General features: G+C 37.9%; 1 protein-coding gene across 3 annotated transcripts in view; it reads right to left on the minus strand.

Annotated features, from left to right (window-relative positions):
* The window catches only part of DPH6 (diphthamine biosynthesis 6), a 445,531-nt gene that overhangs the window by 109,382 nt on the left and 319,651 nt on the right, over positions 1-16,498 (minus strand). The gene's annotated exons all lie outside the window — the stretch shown is intronic.

Raw genomic sequence — 16,498 nt, forward strand, 5'->3', positions numbered from 1 at the left:
GGGGGCTGTGGGTTTCAGGTCATGAAAGCAAGATTTCAAATATGTGTCTTTAAAGTTGAAAATGAATTTGCATCTTATCATTTCACAGACTAATGCCACGGAATTTTTGGCTCCTAAGGACATAGATAGATCACTATTTTTTTTTTGCAAATCAGCCTCTATAATTGGACATAAGTGATATGAGACCTTTTTTACAAAGCATCTGCTACTTTTTCTGTTGAGACGTTTACTAGATCTTGCTCCAAAAGAGCAAGGAGATAATAAAGGCTCTTTACTCTTTTCTGATTTTCATAAAAATTCTGTGATAAAACCCTGTTTTTTCACTATTGGAAAGAGTAAACACATGAACTATTTAGTATATATAGATCCCGAATACAGAGTGGTGGTGAATAAAAACTTTTTTCTTTCCCTATTCCCAGAATGTGTAAATTATTTAATAGAGACTTTGCTAAACTTTTACCACAACTAAAAATTCCTCAGTATTAAAGCTCAGTGAAAAGAAATCTCAGTGCCTGAAGACAAGGAAATCAAACCATGTGACAGTCCCATATGCAACTCCAAATCTGTCCTCATAACTGTCTGTAGAGCTCACAAAAGAGTCACACATGTAGCTATTGGAAGAATATCTTACACAATTTGGCACACAAGTTCTAAGATTAGCAGCTGAAGAGGGGGAGGAGGAAGAGAGGAGCATAATACATTAACTGACACCCATCCACTATCTTTCTAAATTGTTTGGAATGTTAAAAATATTGTTTTGATCAATCTATATATACATCTTCAAATTTGAAAGAGAAATTCAAAGCATGTTGTGGTTGAAAGAACAAATGGTTTTTAAAAAAACACTATGAAATATATGTCACTGAACAAGGGAGTCCAGCCAGCTCCCAAGTGGCATGTTAACATGATGAAAAGCAAATCCAGGATGCTGTGAATCAAAGAGGCATGGGTCTATTTTTAAAAAGGCCTGTGTCTCCCCACCCTGTTTGCCAAGTACAATTTTTTTTGGAGTAGCCCAGCGTCCAAAATAGGTAAGCATTTAAATGTTCCAGGGATTACCTGTCCAACACTTGACCACCTCCTCCCTTTATAAGGCCTTCGGCTCTACATACATCATCCATGTTAATTACCAGACAAACAGAAGAGCTGTTCAACTAGTTCACTTCCCCTATTCTTGAACAGATTGTTTGAGACATAATATGAATACTAATTAATGATAAAATATCTGTGAGTGTTTTGAAATATGGACGAAGATAGCACTTTTAGAAAGGCGCCCAGATAGATCTTGTGCAACGAGCCCCACTGGTCATATGAAGGGTCAGGCTACAGCTTGGAGATATGAGAGCAAAACTGGCAGAGTTTTTGGCTCCAATTCAGTGGGAAACTGTGGACCACTTTTTTTTTTTTGGAGGGGGGATTTACTTTCTTGTTAACCTTTTCCCTCTGTTAAATTGGAAGAGTTTAGAGTGAAAACTCTTTTCACAGACAAATGGAGAGAAAAACAGAATTTTGTTAGAGGTCAACCTGAGTAGATGGAGGAGTGAGACTTCAACATGTTTGATCCAGGATTATGGGTCTATGCTCTGCAGCAAAAGAAATACAAGCAGGTTAGGGCTGATCCAATGCTGACAATGCTGAGTGCCCAGGACCGATTCAGCCTCTGTGACGCAAGGGGCAGGGGAAAGATCGTTTAAAAGAATATGATTCCTCTTCAATTCAATCACCCTTTACAAATAGTTTGCTTAGTCTCAGAGAAGTGTACCCATAAAGATATAGGAAATATACTTTTTGTTAAAGAGCAAAGCATATTATTAGGTTGAATTATAAAGACAACTGAAATAGTACTTTTTATGATAAGAGTCTAAGTCATTGCCAAATCGTGTCTCCTTTCCTTCTAAAACTGAGTATTGTACTTCCTTCCTAAAACCTTTAAAACTGGCTCTGTCTTATCTCAGAAACTTTACTCCATTAATAAATTAGTCTTTGTATTCTTCAATTTTGATATCTAATGTGAATGCTTAAATAGTGCTTTATAATTCTTTGGACTTCAGTAATTGCAATTTGTTCTAATGCCAAAGAAAAGAGAAGATTATTCAAAATTAAACTTAACAACAAAATAATTTATATTGGACATTAGAGTTGTTTTTGCATTGAATTTTAACAATGGATATGTAAAATATTAAAGAAATTCATTTGCCTCACTCAAAGAACTGAAAATGTCTCATGAAAATCTGATTTGGGAAAGAATTAAAGTTAGCCACAGTCTGCATTTCATGTATCTAGTCCTTATCTGTCTGAGGTCAGGCCTGGAATTCTTACACTTCTGTAATTAGATGATTCTTTCCAAGACTGATTCAAGGTTTGTCATGTTCCAACCTTTCTTAAGGGCAGGGGAAATGATCTCTTATTTGCATTTCAAAGCTTCTCTTTGCATTCAACTAAATTTAGAAAAAAGAGAGATGTCAACATCAAATTATGAAATGAGATACTGTTAACAGTAGTTGCCTAAGATGACAGCAAATTAAGTCCATAAATAAAGAAGGAAAAAGCATAATAAAGATAATTCATTGTAGATATGAACTTTTGTTATAACACACATTTTTATGCTTGTTTACATTTATTTGTATTTCTCTTCATATATATTAATCTTTCCCCCACCTCCCCACTAGACCTGATGTTAGTACTTTAAGGCCATAGCAAGGCTTTTCTTAAATATTTACGAAAAAAGGTCTAAGAATACCTTCTAAGTTAACTGGAGAAATACACACAATATCCTGGGACAGGTCTTTTCCTCCTGATTGGTTGAACTCTTGAGACTTAATATTTCTTGGCCTTGCTTCCCCAAAGCCATCTCACCTGGACCCCAATTACATCATACAAAGATCCAAAGTCAACTGAAAGCACCAACTGCCACTCCCAGGCCCTGTGCCTAAGGTCCAAACCCAGGCAGTGTTTACCTATCCTACATGGTGAAATACACAATAAAGCTTAAAGAAGAGGCCGGGAGCGGTGACTCACGCCTGTAATCCCAGCACTTTGGGAGGCCGAGGCGGGTGGATCACGAGGTCAGGAGATCGAGACCATCCTGGCTAACACGGTGAAACCCTGTCTCTACTAAAAATACAAAAAATTAGCCAGACGTGGTGGCGGGCGCCTGTAGTCCCAGCTACTTGTGAGGCTGAGGCAGGAGAATGGCGTGAACCCGCGAGGCGGAGCTTGCAGTGAGCCGAGATTGCGCCTCTGCACTCCAGCCTGGGCGACAGAGCGAGACTCCGTCTCAAAAAAAAAAAAAAAAAAAGCTTAAAGAAGAGAGAGGCTATGTCTTCTAATTCTTCTGGGTGTCCCAAGTATCCTCATGTTGATGTTACATTGTTCATTCAGTACTACAGGCAGTAGTGTCCTCAAAAGTGACAGCTAGTAAAGTGATTTTCACATGGCTACTCTGAATTTATTAAGAGCATTCAGAATGCCACTAGAACTGGTTGAGTCCTCACCAGTTTGGAGAGTAGAATGAAAGCTGAAACAGAGATGACATACAGAATCATTAGAAGCACAAAGTACATAAGGAAGGATTTTCCTCCTTCTCATGTTTTTATGTTGCTCAGGCCCAAAACCTTGGAATCTTTCTCTAATCCTTTCTTTCTATTACTCCCCACTTTCTATCTGCCAGGATATACTGTTCTACTTTCAACATATATCCAGAATCCAACCACTTCTCATCATGTTCAGTGTTACCACTCTGATCCAAGCCACTATCATTTTTCTTCTGGATTATGGATAAAACTTCTTCTTTTTTTTTTTTTTTTTGAGGCGGAGTTTCACTCTTACCCAAGCTGGAGTGCAGTGGCACGATCTCGGCTCACTGCAACCTCCGCCTCACGGGTTCAAGTGATTCTCCTGCCTCAGACTCCCGAGTAGCTGGGATTACAGGCATCACCACCACACCCCACTAATTTTTTGTATTTTTAGTAGAGATGGGGTTTCACCATGTTGGCCAGGCTTGTCTCGAACTCCTGACCTCAGGTGATCCAGCCGCCTCAGCCTCCCAAAGTGCTAGGATTACAGGCATGAGCCACCATGCTTGGCCCTGGATACAACTTCTTAATTGGTCCATCTGCTTCTACTCTTGCAAGAATCCATGCTCAACCCAGTACCTGAGTGGCCCTTGTAACATGAAAGTCAGATTAGGCCAGCCCTCTGCTCCACCTGTGAATTGAGTATGTGAATTATCATAACACCATCTTGTGCAATAATTCACAAAATAGTTTACCATTAATGCCTTTTATGGCATGTTTAAGAAGCATCATGAGGGAAGAGGAACAGTTAACTTACCTACCAAGTGGGCAAATGCACAAGATACTCTCTGTGCCACTTGCCCACTTGGTAGAGAATGTCAAAGTCAAGAGTCCCTAACAAATATTTATATAACTTATCTTTAATTCGAATTTATGAATAGATGATTGTCTAGATGTCAGAGTAATATATGACTCATAAAAGTATGCAATACCAGAACACACAGATTTAACATAGAATAAGGGAGTACATATAACCTAAACTATTTATTTTGGTGGAAAATCTTTTTTTTAGAGACAGGGTGTCACTCAGTTGCCCAGGCTGGGGTACAGTGGTGTGATCACAGCTCACTGCAGCATCAAACTCTTAGGCTCTTACTCCCATCTCAGCCTCCCAAGTAGCTAGGAACACAGGCGTGCACAACCACACCCAGCTAATTAAAAAAATTTTTTTTTTGTAGAGATGAAGTCTTGACTTGTTGGCCAGGCTGGTCTTAAACTCCTGGCTTCAAGTAATCTTCCTGCCTTGGATTACAGGTGCTAGCCACCACACCCAGCTGAAAATCCTTAACAACAGCTAACATTTACTGAGCCATTATGATATGCCATTTAATGTGCTAGGCATTTTACCTGCATAATTTCATTTAATTCTCACAAATCCACTGTTGGCACTATTATTATACCTATTTTAATGGTGAGTGCACTGGAATTTGGAGAAGTCAAGTAAATCACTCAAGGTTATACAGGTGGGACACGGCAAACCTGGGACACAATTATAAGGATGTTTGATGGCAATGCCTGTGCAGTCTTAACTACTAAGTCATATTACTTTTAATTTCCATAGGCATTTCTCTTATCTTTGGCTCTAGTGCTTGATCCAATGTTGGATATGAAACTTTCTATACATTGGTACAGTTTCAGCAAAGTTAGTACAGTTTCAGAGAGTTAAATAACTTTTCCAAAATTCTAAAGAATAATGCAAAGTTAGAGTCAGATTAGCATGGTAGATAGAGCTTGAATTTTAGAGTCAGCAAGACCTGGGTTGTGGGCCTTTGGACAGGTTACCCTGTGAAACCAGTTTTCTTATCTGTGAAATGACAATTATGCTATCTGTATATAGAATGCTCAGTATTTTGCAGACAATATACCAATAGTCACTGTTAATCTCTAATGTTGAATCATTTGAAAACCATATGATCTCACAAACAAAGCAAATGTTTTGATAGTATATAGATTTGTTTTCTTTATATACTTGGTAGCTTAATTATTCATGAATTATAACAGTAATTTTTTCTTCAACTCTGACTCTCACCTTATTTTCATATTCAATGCTATTGGTTTAGTCACATGACTGAATTAAAACTTATTGCTTCTTACAATAGTCTGATAAATTACTAATGAATAATTTAATACTAGTAAAGAGATTAATGAGTTCTTAAATTATAACAAATTATTATTCTATCACAGGTTACAGTTATACGTAGCGTAGAACTAATTATGGTGATTTACTTATTTAATCAGTAAATTTTTACCAAGTGTCTATATGTGCTGAGCACTGAACTCTTTGCTAGATATTTAATATGAAAATACACCATCCCTACTCTGAATAAACAGTCTAGCGGGAAGACATTCATGCCAAGAGGGCCATTGAATCATTTGGAAAACCAGTAAAAAGGTACCACAATTGATCAATCAAAAAACAAGTTGCTGAACTGGGGCAATGGCAGTGGGTTGACATAGAGGGCCCTTATATCTACTGGCAATATTCAGTAAGTAGAACTGATGGCATGTGATTCTAGATGAGATGTATATTTGGGGAGGGCAGAATGTAAAGGAAAGGATCTAGGCTGACTCATGGGTTTCTATTTGATCTAGAGACACAACTTGTAAAAGTGGTGTGCTAAACAAAAGTATTTTCTCCTTAAAATCTAACTTGTGGAATCATCAGTGATATTTGAATCAATAATAGCAAATGTAAGTGATAATAATGTTAAGTTTAAGTAGAGGAGGACAAATAGAAAAAAATTTTAAAAATAAAATGCTAACAAATGTAACTAGTTACATCACCACCATATAAATTAGGTGCAATGCTTTATGACGATAAAAATCACTTGAAGTATAAGCAAAAATTTAGGTTTAGATTAGATAACCTTGCATTTTCATTTCTCCTGTGATTGACAGCAAATATCCAATCTCCCATGTTAGCAGTGGATATTTAGAAGGCATACCAATGTCCCTATTATTTATTTATTTATTTATTTATTTGAGACGGAGTTTTGCTCTTGTTGCCCAGGCTGGAGTGCAATGGCGGATCTCGGCTCATTGCAACCTCTGTCTCCCGGGTTCAAGCGATTCTCCTGCCTCAGCCTCCCGAGTAGCTGGGATTACAGGCACCTGCCACCACACCCGGCTAATTTTTGTATTTTTAGTAGAGACCGGGTTTCACTGTGTTGGCCAGGCTGGTCTCGAACTCCTGACCTCAGGCGATCCACCCGCCTCGGCCTCCCAAAGTGCTGGGATTACAGGCATGAGCCACTGCACCCGGCCACCAATGTTCTTATTAATGTGAGCCTCAAATACGGTTCTAACCGTTAACTTTGAGACTGGTGTCCCAGAGCCATTTCAGCACCTGTGTGCCCAACTTGCTACAATTAGAGCAAAGCCACATAGCAGGAGAAAAGTTTATATTGCAAAGGGATATACAGTTCTTTCTTGGTATCAGTGGGGGAATGGTTCCAGAGTCTCCCTTGAATACCAAAATCTGAGAATGCTCATGTCCCTGATATAAAATGGCATACACACATCCTCCCTGTATGTTTTAAGTCATCTCTCAATGACTTATAATACTTAATGCAAAGTAAATGCTATGTAAATAGTTCTTATACTGTATTTTTTTTTACCAAGTAATGACAAGAATAAAGTCTGTACGTGCTCGGTACAGGCGCAACATTTTTTTTCAAATATTTTCAGTCCTTGGTTAGTTGAATCCACAGATGCAGAACCCACAGATACAGAGGGCCAACTGTAGTCATTGGATCGATCTGCTCTTTAAAAAGCTATTTAGAGTTTCAAGTGCAAGCTGCTTGCTGAACAAAAATCCTCAGACACAATCAACCACAGGATTTCAACCAAACTTCAAGTATTTTACAAAGAAATAATATAGTATTTGTTCAAAGAGAATGAAACACCTGTTTCTAAGGGTGACTTAAGTCAATAAGTAATAAGCTAAATCTTTGTTATGAATGCATTCTGGGGTCTGAATGACTGTTGCCCTTTCAGAGGGCAAAGTGCACAAAAGATTCAGTGACCTTCTGACTTGACAGTCAAATAACTACCATTATGTTCAGTCAATATAAGTAAGCATGGCTGACAATTTGCTAATTGGCCGCCTGTGGTCAGTCAAGTGTACTTTTGACCTTAATGAGAACCTAATCAATTAATACTCAGGGCAATAAAGACTTCTTACTGATTAAGTTAGACAGAAATCATCTTTTTCTAATAGGATGAATGCTACAAAGTGGCCAACTTTTTATTTAATATATGATAATCCTCTCTTCTTTGGACTCTCTTATTTAGGCATGGTGAAACTGAATTATGAAAGGTGAGATCTTTTGTTCAACTATGCTTAAAGCTTTTTTTTTAATTAAAAGAAAAAACCAAGCAGTGTAATTAAGATACTAAAATGAGAACGTCTGGTGTTTATTTGAATTATATGATAATCAACTGAACCTGATATGATCACGGAATTGAAAAAAAAGTATGTTTTCTTACACCAAAAGAGTCCATGTTGATATCCTTAAAAAATAATGAAAGTCACTAGAATTGTTTTTAAATCAGGGTCCTTTTCTGGCAACTACTAAGATGATAGTAGCTAGGATTCCAGAGGCATACAGTTTTCTTTTTAATTGAAAAGAAAGATGATACTATTGTCTTTCATGAAGATATTTAAAAAATGCTCTTAAAATAAAGATTTCTTTACAAGAGCAACTGTCATTTTAAGTCACAAAGTGTAGTCTTCTCTTCCGTAATGTGGTTGATATAAAGCAGCATCCTTTTATGTGCTCCGTAGAGTAGGTAAACAGCCTCTATGCTGAAATGCAGCCATAATTTGTAGGAGCTTCCAGAATTACTTTCTGTTTACAATGCATAATATCTGACTTGGCAAAGGAACAAGTTTATCATTTTAGGTTAAAAATTTATCATTTAGACACAGTGACTAAAAATTTATAATTCTCTGAGATAAGCTTTCCTCTTGAAGGCTTTGCAATTCATTTGGCTCAGACGATACTTTTGAAAATGTATGTATTTTATATAGGAAAGCAGATATGGTTCCTTTAAAAAATAGTTGAAAAGCAACAGCTGTGTATCTGCAATAACTGTTTCATGACGCTTTTAATACAGATAAATATGCAAATATGTCAGACTATTTTTAATACACCATTTTCACGCAGCCTAGTGACTGAAAACAGAGCAAACGTTCTGTGTATTTAGATTCATAATGAGAAATATACACCACTCAGAACTGGAATTATTGTCATGTTGCAGCGAGTAATAAAAAATATGTTTTTGGATGGTAAATAAAACAGTGCTAAGTCATAACAAGTACATTGACAAAGTCCAGGGAGTAGCTATTCAGTTTCTACTACCATATCATCAGTATTATTTTAAAAAACTACAATGCACTGCTCAGATTCTTCTGCTGATGGGATAATACATGTTAATATCACAAACAATAGGTAATTTTATCTAGATTCTAGTTTCTGAAGACAGGGCCAATTGGGTTTCATAATTTAGATAAGTAATTCAAGTAGTTAAATCAAATTACATTTTTTTTAGTAGAATCATATGAGAAATCCATAATGGAATTAGAATTAAGTCCCATGGGTTCAACTGAACCTTACTATGCTAAGCTTTCTTTTAATATTACCCACAATGACTTTTTTCCACATTTATTATGAAAAATGTCAAACACAAAGCAGAGTGTAATAAGGAACATCCACATACACTACCACCACTAACATTTTACTATACTTGTGATATCATGTATCTGTCTACTATAATTTTTTTCTTTTAGATTTTTGACTGCTTTTAGTTTTTAAAAATAGACTATTTTGGGAGGGCAGTTTTACATTTACAGAAAAGTTGAAATACCAAGAGGTCCCACATCACCTCCCAACCTCTCCCCATAATTTCCTCTATTAACATTTTGGATTAGTGTAGTACATTTGTTACAATCAATGAGTGTCTTAGTCTGTTTTATGCTGCTGTAACAGAATACTACAGACTGAGTAATTTATTAAGAACAGAAATGAATTACTAAGAACAGAAATGAATAGTAGGATCTGTAATAATTAATTAGACCATGATGACTCCACCCTCATGAATGAACTCACAGTTCTGGAGGCTGAAAAGTCCACTATAAAGACGCCACCATCTGGTGAGAGCCTTCTTGCTGCATCATAACATATTGGTAGGCATCACACTGTGAAAGGGCAAAGAGGCAGGAGACAGGAGTGAACAAGAGTGGGGTAAACCCACTCCTACAATAATAGCATTAGTTCATTCATGAGGGTGGAGTCATCCTGGTCTAATTAATTATTACAGATCCTACCTCCCAAAACTGTTGCAATGGCAATTAAATTTCAGCACGACTCTGGAAAGGACAACCATTCACAACACAGTATTCTACCACCAACACAAGGGGCAGTATTGAAAAAAAATTTTTTTTGAAGTATTCCACCTCTAGCCTCCCAAAACTTACACATTCATTTCAACCCGACAGCTCTCAGAGTCTTAACTCATTCCAGCATCAACTCAAAAGTCGAAGTCCAAAGTCTCATCTAAATCATCTGTGGGTGAGATTAAAGGCACAATTCATCATAAGGCAAATTCCTCTCCAGCTGTGAGTCTGTGAAATCAAAACATGCCACAAGCTTCCAAAATACCAAGGCGGAACAGGCAAAAGATGAACATTCATATTCCAAAAGGGGTAAAAGAGTAAACAACATTAAATCATAACACTCAGAATAATCTTTCTTGGCTCCATGTCCTGCCTCCTGAACACACTGGGTAGGGGTTGGGCCCCCTAGGCCTCAGGCAGCCCCACCCCTATGGCTTTGCTGGGCTCTGTTCATGCAGCAGCTATCACAAGTTGAATTGCTGGGGCTACCTGTTGGTGGTTCTATAGTTCCGGGGTCTTAGGGGTGGCCCTATTCCCATGGCTCCACTAAGAACTTCCCTGACAGGGACTTTCTGCAGAGGCTGCACCCCCGTGGCTCCACTAAGTACTGCCCTGGTGGGAACTCTCTGCAGTGGCTCCACTCCTCTGAAAATTCTCGGCCTGGGTCTCAAGGGTCTCTGAGGTATCCTAGGTGAAGGCCACCATAGTACCAAGCTCATGCACTCTGTGTCTGCAGAGTTATCACCATGTGGACCATTATGGGTCTGTATGTTCCTGAGAGAGGCAGCAGGACCACTGGTTTTGCCCTTAAGGTCCTAGATGGGAAAGACAGCCTGGAAGATCTCCTAAATGCCTTTGGGTTGTTCTCCCATTGTCTTGATTAATAGCACTTGGCTTCCTTCTAGCCATACTAATCCCATTATCAAAGGGTAGCTTGGCTACCCCCTTGGTATTCTCTCCCAAGCAAGCTTTTTAATTCTGTATATGGCCAGGTGTCAATTTTTCCAAGTGGTTACATTCTGATTTCTTTTTAATTAATTATAAATTCCATCTTTAAATCACTTCTCTTTTCTGACATTTTACTATATGCAGTTGAAAGAAGCCATGCAGCACCCTCAATATTTTGCTTAGAAATTTATTCTGTCAGATATCCCGGTTATGGCTCTTAAATTCTGCCTTCCATAAAGCCCTGGGCCATGGACACAATTCAGCCAAGTTCTTTGCCACTTATAATAAGGATGGCCTTAACTCTAATTTGCAATACCTTGTTTCTCATTTCTGAGAGTTCATTAGAATTGCTTTTACTGTTAACATTTCTATCAATATTCTGATCATGAACACTTACATAATCTCTAAGAAGTTTCAGACTTTCACCACAGCTCTCTTCTTCTGAGCCATGTAGAAGCAATTCACCAGAATTACCCATAATGCTCAATTCATGACAATATAGGATTTTTCCAGCGTTGATTTCAAAACTGTTCTACCCGCTACCCATTACTCAGTTCCAAAGTCACTTCCATACTTTCAGGTATTTGTTATGTGAACCAAAAGTATTTGAGACAGGTTTCAATCAATTTAGAAAATTTACTTTGTCAAGGTTAAGAACATGCCCTTGGCACAGTCTCAGGAGGTCCTGATTACATGTGCCCAAACAAGATGGTTAGGGTACAGCTTGGTTTTATACATTTTAGGGAGACAAGAGACATCAACCAATACATGTAAAATGTACACTGGTTTGGTCTGGAAGGGTAGGACAACTTGAAAGTGGGGGCTTTCAGGTCATCGGTAGATGAGAGAGAAATGGTTGCATTCTTTTGAGTCTTTGACTAGCCTTTCACTGAATACACAATTCACATATGAACTGATACAGAAAAAGTCACTTATGGCTTAGTCTGGCTCAGTGAATCTGCATTTTTACATAAACAATAGGCAAGAGGAAGCAATCAGATACGCATTTGTCTCAGGTGAGCAGAGGGATGACTTTGAGTTCTCTCCTTTGTCCTGTACCTGTGAAGATAAACTATCAATTTACATTGCCAGGGTGAAATCCAACTGTTTCAGGGTAAAGATCTTGAGGCCCACAAGGAATTTCCTTGTGGGCAAATTGTGAGGGAGGTAAGTAGCTTTTTAATCTTTGTAGCTATCTTATTTAGGAATCAAATGGGAGGCAAGTTTGCCTGAGGCAGTTCCCAGCTTGACTTTTCCCTCTGGCTTAGCGATTTTGGGGTCCAAAGACTTATTTCATTTCACAGTTGTAACAAGTTATAACAACTCTCCACTCTATAGTACCACTTTTCTTAGTTTGCTTTGTGCTGCTATATAACAGGGTACTTGACTGGGTAATTTATAATGAATGGAAATGTATTGGTTTACAGTTTTGGAGGCTGGGAAGTCTAAGATTAAAAGGCCAGAATCTTGCAAGGGCCTTCTTGCGGCATCATGCTATGGTGGAAGGCATCACATGGTAGAAGAGCAAAAAGAGGGCAAGAAAACGAGCAAGATAGGCAAATCTACTCTCCTGATAGTGAACTCACTCTCAGGAAAATAGCATTTGTCCATTCATGAGGGTGGAGATCTAATAGACTCATCATCTCTTAAAAGTCCCACCTCCCAATGACATTATAATAGCAATTAAGGCCGGGCGCCGTGGCTCACGCCTGTAATCCCAGCACTTTGGGAGGCCGAGGCGGGCGGATCACGAGGTCAGGAGATGGAGTCAGGTTTCACCCTGGCTAAGACGGTGAAACCCCGTCTCTACTAAAAATACAAAAAATTAACCGGGCGTGGTGGCGGACGCCTGTAGTCCCAGCTACTTCGGAGGCTGAGGCAGGAGAATGGCGTGAACCTGGGAGGCGGAGCTTGCAGTGGAGCGGAGATTGCGCCACTGCACTCCAGCCTGGGCGACAGAGCAAAACACCGTCTCAAAAAAAAAAAAAAAAAAGCGCAATCAAATTTGTCATAATTTTGGAGGGGACAAACATTTAGACTATAGCAATGAACCAATATTAAATTATTATTAATTAAAGTCTATAGTTTATATTATAGTTTCACTCTTTGTGTTGAACTTTCTGTGAGTTTTAACTAATGCATAATGAAATGTACCGTACCCACTATTACAGTTTCTTACAGAATAACGTAACTGCCTTAAAAATCCCCCGTGCTCCACCTGTTCATCCCTCATTCCCTCTTCTGGAAATCCTGGCAAGCACTTATCTCTTTACTGTCTCCATAGTTTTGTCTCTTTTCAGAATGTCATAGAATCATATAGCATGTAGCCTTTTCAGATAATCTTCTTTTAATTAGCAATATGCACTTAAGGCTCATCCAGTCTTTTTGTGGCGTGATTTTAGTTTTAGTTTTTTTTTTTTTTTTTTTTTTGAGACGAAGTGTTGCTCTGTCACCCAGGCTAGAGTGCAGTGGCATGATCTCAGCTCACTGCAACCTCCACCTCCTGGGTTAAAGCGATTCTCCTGCCTCAGTCTCCAGAGTAGCTAGGATTACAGGCACCCACCACCATGCCCAGCTAATTTTTGTATTTTTAGTAGAGACGGGTTTCATCATATTGGCCAGGCTAGTCTCAGACTCCTGACCTCAAGTGATCTGCCCGCCACGGCCTCCCAAAGTGCTGGGATTACAGGCATGAGCCACCACACCTGGCCTGATTTTAGCTTTGAATAATATTCCATTGGATGGATGTACTTGTTCATCCACTCACCTAATGAAGGACATCTTGGTTGTTTCAAATGTTTAGCAATTATGAATAAAGCTGCTATGAACATTCATGTATTGGTTTTTTAATAAATGTAAGTTTCAACTTATTTGGGTAAATACCAAGGAGCGCAGTCGCTGGATCTTATGTTAAGAACATATTCAGTTTTGTATAAAACTGCTAAACTGTCTTCTAGAGTGGCTGTGCCATTTTACATTTCCACCAGCAATGAATGAGAGTTCCTCTTGTTCCATATTCTCACCAGCATGTGGTATTGTCAGTGTTTTGAATTTTGCTGTTCTAATAGGTGTGTAGTGGATTTAATAGATTTTTAAGGACACTTTGTACTTTGAAGTAAATTTATATCTACAGAAAAGTCACAGAGGTAATACAGAGAATTCCTGTATACCACTCACCAATCTCCCCAATGTTAACATCTTAAATTATCGTGGTATACTTGTCAAAACTAAGATACCAACGTTGATACACCATCAGTCACTAAACTCCAGACTTTATTCATATTCCATCAGTATTTCTATTAATGTCTCCCTTTTGTTTCAGGATCCCATCCAGGATAACACATTGCATTCAGCCATATGTCTCCTTAGTTTCCTCTGGTCTATGACAGTTTCTCAATCTTTCCTCATTTTCCATTACCTTGACAGTTTTAAGGTGCACTGGTGAGGCATTTTGTCTCTCAATCTGAGTTTATCTGATACTTACTCAGGATTAGATCAGAATTACAGGGTAATTTGGGTAAGAATACCACAGAGGTGAAATGTCCTTCTCATCACATCCTGTAATGGGGTACGTGCAATAAAAATAACCTATTACTGGTGATGTTAATCTTGATCATTTGATTAAGGTGCTGTTTATCAGATTTGTTTACTATAAAGATGCTATTCCTCTCTTTTCATGCTCTATTACTTGTAAGGAAGTCACTAAGTCCAATCAATACTTGATGGTAGGGGATTATTTATATCAGTATAATAAAGTTATATATACGTATTTTATACTTTAAATTTTGTTGCTAAAATTGTTATAGCTTTGGCCATTGGAGACGTGTTCAGGATAGCTTTCTGTCTACTTGATGTCTCTAGCCTTTTTTTTTTTGAGTACTTCCTTACTTTCAGACACTATAACATATTTCAGGCTCATATTGTATCCTCTCTGCCCCAGATATAGAATCAGCCATTTCTTCAAAAAGTCCAGATTTTTTCTATTAAGGTATGGTATTTTGAAACAAAGATCCAGGTACTAGGTGTGCTTGCTGTCACTGGTGTGTTACCACAATGATTTACTTATCTTTGAACTAAGATTATAACATGAGGAGGTATAATTTGAAAATTTGACTTTTCTTAAATTTAAATACCTGAGAGGAGTTACGTCAGCAAAGTATCTTGAATTGTTCTATCTAATGGCTTAGAAAAATCATACTATTGTCAAAAATATTTTTTTATTTGTGATTTTAACCTGTCTCATTTGTACCTATATTAAAATGATTTATTGCTGGGCATGGTGGCATGTGCCTATAGTAGCAGCCACTTGGGAGGCTGAGGCAGGAGGACTGCTTGAGTCCAGGCTTCTGAAGCCATAGTGTGCGATGATAATGCCTGTGAATAGTCACTGCACTCCAGCCTGGGCAACATAGCAATATCTCATCACAAAAAAAAAAAAATAAAAATATTATTATAGAAATAACGGAATCATCAGGAATAGCTGTAAATGCTCATGTATCTATTCAGTTTTCTGGAATCTGGAACAGGCATATTAGTGTAGTATGGTGATAGCTTTATTTTTTCAGCTAAAATACTTTGTCTCTTTATATAGTTCTCCAAACTGCTTTTCCCTTTATACTAATAAATACCTTTACTCAGTCTTTACATACGTAAGGTAACAAAAATAAATTAATTCACTAGTTAGCTGTTATTTGGGAGTGGTAATGGAAGAAAGTTTCCACATACATTTAAAAAAATAGGTAAAGAAAACTGCAGCACAACTATAGTTGTATGGAAAGCCTTATTAGTACAAGTCAAAATGGCATATCATCATCAAAATGGTCTCATGTTTAGTGGAAAAAGTTATCCTTGGACTGAAGAAACCTGGGATACATTTATAATAGCTACAAATAAAATTAAATGCCTAGGAATTAACTGAAGAGGTGAAAGATCTCTACAATGAAAACTACAAAACACTGATGAAAGAACTTGAAAAGCTCACAAAAAAGGGAAAGATATTCCATGTTCATGGATTGGAAGAATGAATATAGTTAAAAACGTTCAGACTACCCAAAGCAATCTACAGATTGAATGCAATACTGATCAAAATACCAATTTTGTCTGGTTTTGGTATCAGGGTAATACTGGCTCATAGAATGAGTTTGGAAGTATTCCCTCCTCATCTATTTTTTGGAATACTTTAAGTAGGATTGGTATCAGCTCTTTAAATGTTTGGTAGAAATCAGCAGTGAAGCCATTAGGTTCTGTCCGGGCTTTTCTTTACTGGGAGACTTTTTATCATGGTTTTCATCTTGTTACTTGTTATAGGTCTGCTCAGGTCTTGGATTTCTTCCTGTTTCAATCTTGGTAGGTTGTATGTGCTGGAAATTTGTCCATTTCTTTTAGATTTTCCAATTTATTGGCATGTAGTTGCTCATAGTAGCCACTAATGAACCTTTCAATTTCTGCAATATCAGTTATAACACCTTCTTCTTCTTCTTTTTTTTTTTGAGACGGAGTCTCGCTGTGTCGCCCAGGCTAGAGTGCAGTGGTGCCATCTCGGCTCACTGCAAGCTCCACCTCCCGGGTTCACACCATT

Source organism: Pongo pygmaeus, chromosome 16 (genome assembly GCF_028885625.2).
Source record: "Pongo pygmaeus isolate AG05252 chromosome 16, NHGRI_mPonPyg2-v2.0_pri, whole genome shotgun sequence".
NCBI classification, from domain to species: Eukaryota; Metazoa; Chordata; class Mammalia; order Primates; family Hominidae; genus Pongo; species Pongo pygmaeus.